Genomic DNA, 7244 nt, shown 5'->3' on the forward strand with positions numbered 1-7244 from the left:
TACTTTTATTTTTTTCACCTAGTAGAGTGCCAAGCAAATAGTAAGTGAAGAAAAAAATTCTTGTTGATTGACAGATTGATTGATGACTCATCACTCAGCATCCCCAGGGAGGGGATAATCTAGAATCCATCACTATGATTTTATAACAAAAATTAATAAAATAAAACATAAAACAATGTACATGTTTTCACCAAGAGATGAGGGGGTTTGTTTACTCCCTGTGTTCAGCAAATATTTTTGAATTAATTAGTTTATTAGATATGTTTAAATAGTTTCTTGGGTTACTTATGAAGTTTGAATTTCCCTTTGAGTTACTGTGGAAAAAGCAATGAAACCTGATCTAATATGAATTTGATCATTAGCAACAAATTTGATTATTTCCCAAATTACTACCTTAGGTCAACAACAAAATATGTCCTCCAATTTCACAAACCCTTTCAAGAAACAATCTATATCAACAACATTTTATATAGATCAAGACTGAAGGTTACATTATACCAAAATCATGAGTTAACTTAAGTCACTGAATCAGTCCCTAGACTATTTTATCTAAATGGTGCCAAATGTCCAGTGTGTTTTTTCACTGAGTTGACTGCATTGTGATGTTGTTTTGACTTTATATAGACAGGCCAAGTAGCAAAATCTAATTCTTAATGCATTCCAGCTGTTTGTTAGTCAACAAAAAACCATGCTGAATTTTCAAAACACACAAATTAAATTCAACAATTAAGAAGAAGTTTTAGCTTCTGAAAGATTGGTAATACACATCAAGAAAAAGTATGAAACTACTATTGCTTCTGCTGCCCTCTTTGGCAAGACTGATGCTCACCACCTAGCAAGTCTACTGAAATGGGCTTCATGCCAATTCTTTAAAGGAATGAGGTTGTGTCAAATTCATATCAAAATATGAATATTTTGTTACATAAAATTCACTTTTTAGAAGGAAAAATACTTCATAATTCAGGGGTCTTTCACTTTGTTGATATGAGTACATCTTCCACTGAAATGGGTTAGAGACTTTTAGATATTCTTTGAAAGTTGCTATGTCCTTAAAACTGATTACCTTATGGTCAACCTAATGATGAACTCTTAGGTACTTACCTAGGCTAGTACTCAGCCAATAAACATACAGCCTAACACCAAGACTGCATTTGGTTTTGGGAACTTTCCAGGTTAGTAGAGCCTGCCAAAGCTTATATTTAACTCAGGTTTCTTTTGAGAGGCTAGGATGACCTCCAGAACACGATGAGGCATTGAAGTTGGACTTGAAGAGGAGGAAGAAGTAAAAGAGAAAAAGACCCATGTAACAGAAAGTGGGAGAGGTTGGAAGAGATAGAAAAACAAAGATTTAATTTGGTGATGGCTAACAACATACTTTTTTAGCATACTGTTTCTAAATGTTTTCATTCTGTCTTCTGTCTCTGTACCTTTTCACCATGCCTGGAATTCTCTCCCTCCTCAACTCTACCTCTTAGAATCCCTAATTTCCCTTGAGGCTCAGTTTAACCACCACCTTCTACCAGAACACTTTCTTGTTCCTCCCAAAAGGTAGTCTCTCCTCTTAAAATAACTTTGCGTGTATTACACATAATTATATGTGTATATGCATATGCACTTATTTATCTTTATATGTGTATTTACATACCCATGGAGTCAGCTAGGTGGCTCAGTGAGTACAGTGCTGGGCCTGGAGTCAGGAAGACCTGAGTTCAAATCTGCCCTCAGACACTAGGCTGTGTGACCCTGGGCAAGCCACTTTACCTCTATTTGCCTTAATCCAGTGGAGAAGGAAATGGCAAACCACTGTAGTTCTTTGCCAAGAAAACTCCATAGACAATATTGGCATGCTATGGTCCACAAGATCAAGAAGGGTCAGACATAACTGAATGACTGAACAACAACAACAACATCCATATATACATACGTTAACACATTGCTTCCCTTAGCTAGGTTGTAAGCTGATGGAGTGAAGAGAATGTTTCAATTTCGTCTTTATATCAACTAGCATATAATGCTAAATAAATATTCAGTTGGTTGATTCATCTTTAGAACATACATTCACTTTTATGACTAACCCTATTTTTTCCTCAAATAAAAGTTATATAACCTGGGTATTTATAAAAACCAAAGCCTGATTTCGATTGTAGAACCTCAGGAATTAAAAAAAGGATGGAAAGAAAAATGCTACAATAACTAGCCATGTTGGATGAAGAGGATTCTTTATTTTGGGAAGACTTATGCTTGTCTATGGATGAATAGAAAAGAGTCAGTAGGAAAGGAAATCTTGAATGTGTGATAAGGGAAAACTAATTGATAGAGAAAAGTCTTGAATGAACCGGGTAGAGATGGGATCAAGGAAGCAGGCTGATGGATCATCCTTAACAAGGAATATTTTTATATTTGCACCTTATCCTTTCAGAAAGAAGGTAGGGGAGGATAGAATAATATACCAGAATAGTCTGAAGTATGAAGAGAGGAAGTTGATGCAATCCATATCAGGAGGACTTGATATTCCAAATAAAATTGATGAACTTATTTGCGCTCTCTCTCTCTCTCTCTCTCTCTCTCTCTCTCTCTCTCTCTCTCTCTCTCTCTCTCTCTCTCTCTCTCTCTCTCTCTCTCTCTCTCTCTCTCTCTCTCTCTGTGTGTGTGTGTGTGTGTGTGTGTGTGTGTAATGAGATGAAGTTGGTAGACCTGAGAAGAGTTTTTTTAAGTGTTTTGAATGAGTGTTGTAGATAATTAAATACAGAATTGGCAGTTGATGGATGCAGTTATTAAGCAGCAGGGACAGCTTAAGTACTCCACCAAAAGAAGGAAAATAGGCAACATTCATCTTGATTGCTATAGTGATTCTCAATAAGCATGGTACAGAAATTTTTAAAAAATGAGATGATGGGCTATTCCCATTGAAAATGAGCAGGTGTGGAATTAAAAAGTTGAAGATTCTTATGGGTATAATAGAGAACACTGGCAAGACACAATTGTGTCACTCTGAGTACCTCAACCTTCTGTAGTGCTAAGAGAGGTTTTATACCCAGCAGGATATTTGCATAGAAAAATGCCAGTGAAAACCTTGCCTGAGAGTTTCTTACTGTCTTCTTACAAAGCCTTATATGGTTCCTTGTCATGGAGGGTAGAAGAAGGCATTTGGGGAAACACTGATTCCTGGATCTCAAAAATTTGAGCAGGAAAAGAAATTTCAAGGCACTTTTATTTAATGTGTGAACTGTCCAAGATGAATGACATATGTCTCTGATACCGTTATTTATAGATTAGTTCCAACTGATTGTTGCTCCATGTGAACTATGTTAATGTGGCAGAAAAGTCAAGAATCATAGGCTCATGGATTTAGAGATGGAAGGGACCTTTTTTTCTAAGCCTTTCATCTTAAATTTGAGGACATGATGACTGAGACAGGTTAAGTGACTTGATCAAGGCAACACAGTACATGGCAGAACCAGGATTTGAACTTAGGTCCTCTGACTAAATTCGATAGTTTCCTCACTGTACTACATTATAATATGGGATTTTCTCCCCAGACCTTGGTAAATACACTACGGTCTCAAGGGATCCCATGTCCTATTTATAGAATCAGGTAATCATGACCTTTTAGAGAAGAATTCAGGGATCATAGAATCCTAGACTTAGAGTTAGGACTTAGTCTGATCCCCTTATTTTGCTGATAAGGAAACCAAGACAGAAAAGTTGGTAAATTGCCCAAGATAATGCAAGTACTAAGGTGCAGAGTTCAGATTCATCTGGCTCCAAATTCAGTCCTTGTTTAATTGCATCACTTAGGTACCTTTGATTTTACTCATTATACTTTTTTTTTAAATGCATCAACTGAGCTGGGCCCTCATTATTTACTCAGCAATTTGTCTAAAACTTAATCATGTGATATTTTGAAATGCTGTGAGTTCTAAATAAGAAAGCTACTGAGTGAGCTCCAATGAGATTTATTCTACGCACCACAAATTTCACTCATATCATATACTGTCTTGTACTGTTAGAAATTTCTCAAGCATGCATGTCAATCTCCAAGTGCCCTGTGAGAAAACCAAGGGCTGTGATTTCTTGGTACCCCTGTGAATGTCTCAGAAGGTGCCCTTCTGCATGGAGAAGAAACTCAATAAAGGCTTATTCCAATTAAATTAATCCTCAGCTTTGGGACTATGCTAACATTCAATAATTCTCTGCAGGCAAAGTATTAAACAACTCTGCCTTCATATCTAAAAAGTTAATTAAAAAAGTCTCCTTCCCCTGTGAATTTCATGGATTTTCTATTATCAATGAGCTCAGCAACAGGATAAAAACTTAAATTGGAGCAGCAGAAATATTTGTTGGGTATAAAGAAGGTATTTTTGGTGAACCAAGAGCAAAATAAAACATCACAGAACAATGGCACATTGTCTCTTACTGGTCCTTAATAAATAACTATTTAATCAATAAATGAATGAATCAATAACTGAATAATTAAATGAAAATATTACATATGTTATTGAAGAAGGCTATAGATTCCCAATTTCCAGAAATAGGATAAGCAATAATTATCTGTCAAAAAATGTTTATTCATTCATTTGCCTGCAGACCAGAGGAATTTCTTGAGGACCCACCACATCTGTAATTCCATGATTTTAAAATGATGTTTCTGTTGCCATCAGTGACTGTGGGTAAAACTTGCTCCAGCACATATTTTATGGGAAAAATACCACATGATCATAGCTGAAAGCATGTTCTCCAACTCTCACCTTATTATAACTGCCTTAGATGTGAAAAGTAAAAGCTGAAAAATACATATTTGATAGATTTTTAAAATAGATTTCTTCTTATTCCTGCCTTTTTTTTTAAGGCAGTTGGGGTTAAGTGACTTACTCAGGGTCACACAGCTAGTAAGTGTCAAGTGTTTGGTCTGAGACTGCATTTGAACTCAGGTGCTCCTGACTTCAGGGCCGGTGCTCTATCCACTGAGCCACCTAGCTGCCCCATGGAAGTTATAACCAATCAGTGGTCAATTCCACCAACAGGTCTTTTTTTTTCCTTTAAGGCAATTGGGGTTGTGACTTGCCCAGGGTCACACAGCTAATAAGTGTCAGGTGTTTGGTCTGTGGACAGATTTGAACTCAGGTCCTCCTGACTCCAGGGCCAGTGCCCTATCCACTGTACCACCTAGCTGCCCCCCTCCCTTTCTTTCAAGAACTGGAGACCACTGCACATCTCCACTGACAATCAGCTACCTTAAGGCAATTGTCATTGATAGTGGCTGGGGAAATCTGAAAAGATGGAGGTCTTCTGACCTTTTTCCTAAGCCCTCTTTGGTGACTATCTTTCCCATTTCTTTAAAGGTTTCTTAAGACTAACTAGGTATTTTTATACATAAATTAGCCTAGAATGATCATTCACCCTTTCTGCCACAACTAAGCCATAGAATCATGCCTCTCCTATATTCCACATCCCTTAACTCCAATGTGTTGGAGAGTAAACTGATTCACCAGTATGGAGTTTCAACTTTTACGAAAAGTTTCTGCCAATCTCTGATCTTAAAGAAGTTCACTCAGCGACTTGGGACCCAATCCTTCCTTGTTGTGGTCAACATGAATCTCCCTCTTAAGCCCTAGGTTAAAACAGAGTGACTCCAAAACCCAGTGTATCTTAGGTACTAAGCCAATGAATTTCTTACCCAAATAAGCATCCTCCCTCTAAGCATTTGATAAAGCTTCCACATTTCTCCATAATCATCATTCAAGTGCCCAAGACTTTCCCTAGAGACAACTGGGCGAGGTTGCTCAAATACCTGGGTCTGCTTTCCACCACATAAAGAAGGAAGGGAGACTGCTGCTCCCATACCATATGCTGAGAAAATGGAGAGAAGAAGGGGAAAAAGCATTTTGGAGTAGAATCATAGTAATATAATGCACAGGAAATAACGAAGGCATAGTAAAGAGCATAGCTTTGTCAATTCTTTCTAGCTCCTACCCCACTAGTATTTTTCTCACTTTCCCCAACATTCCGTCTTATTATTTTTCTTTCTTTCTTTCTTTTGCATCTGTCCCTTAATTTAATTTCACACAAGATTGACATCACTTAAGTGTTTTCTTATGGGTTTCAGGGAATAGAAAGAAGCAGTGTGAGGAGGAAAGACACATCAGAACAAGCACCACATGCTTTTGGCTTGATGGAGTTTTTTATTTCCCATCCAATCATCAGAGCCCCAGTAGGGCTGAGTATAAACACTGAGTAAACACTACAGTATGTCTCTGCCTCATAAACCAAATAGAGTAATTAAATCAAGAAGTACATCTATTCATTCTAATGCTCAGACCTCTCTTCCTTTCCTTTATGGCTCTCCTATACAACTTCCCTGGCCAGATCCCTGTCTGTGTTCAGCTCCGTTTCTTTGTCCTTTTACTGTGAATGAGAAGAGAGGTTCACAAATCACTTATTGCTTTCCTCATACATTCTCTTTTCTGACTGTATCTTTTGGTTTGAAAAGTCCATCTGGAGTTGTAATTTGAGTCAAATGAATCCCAAGTGTTGTTGGAAAATTGTAGGTGGAATGAGAGCTTCTGCAGATTCTTTTCCTTTTTTCCTTTTCCCATTTTCCTAATTCTTTGTTTCCTTCCCTTATCCCCCACATTAGTCCAGAGAATGAGCATTTTCTAGTGCTTTTCCAGAAGTTCATCTAATGTTTTACAGATGTGGAAACTGAGGTCCAAAGAGGTGTACAGTTTATCCAAGGTCACATAGCTATTACCAGAATTGAGGTTTTTGTCACTATGCCAACAATACTTCTCTGGATTTGCTTTGCTTTTTTTCTCCCCATCACTTTGGAGATCTTTGAGGCAACCAGGTGGCATGGTGAAACTAGAGTCAGTAAGACCTGATTTCAAAAGTGGCTCCAGACACCAATTATTTTTGTGGCCCTGGGCAAGTCAAAACTTCTGTTCGCCTCAGTTTCTTCCTGAATAAAATGGGGATAACAATAGCACCTCCTTCCCTGGGCTTTTAATTAGGATAAAATAAAGTAATATTTGTAAAACTTTTTGCAAACCTTAAAACTCTATATAAATGCTGGCTATCATTGTTATGATCATATTTGCTATCATGAACAAGCCTCAGAAATCAATCAACCAATCAGAAACTTAGAATTGCAATGAATTTTTTTTTCAGATATAAGCAAGCTAAGTACCACAAATATAAACTGTCTTATTAAGAGTGGCAGCCATTTGGTTCAGAGCTTGGAAAAT

Source organism: Phascolarctos cinereus, unplaced genomic scaffold (assembly GCF_003287225.1).
Source record: "Phascolarctos cinereus isolate Bilbo 61053 unplaced genomic scaffold, phaCin_HiC Scaffold_726;HRSCAF=1367, whole genome shotgun sequence".
NCBI lineage: Eukaryota > Metazoa > Chordata > Mammalia > Diprotodontia > Phascolarctidae > Phascolarctos > Phascolarctos cinereus.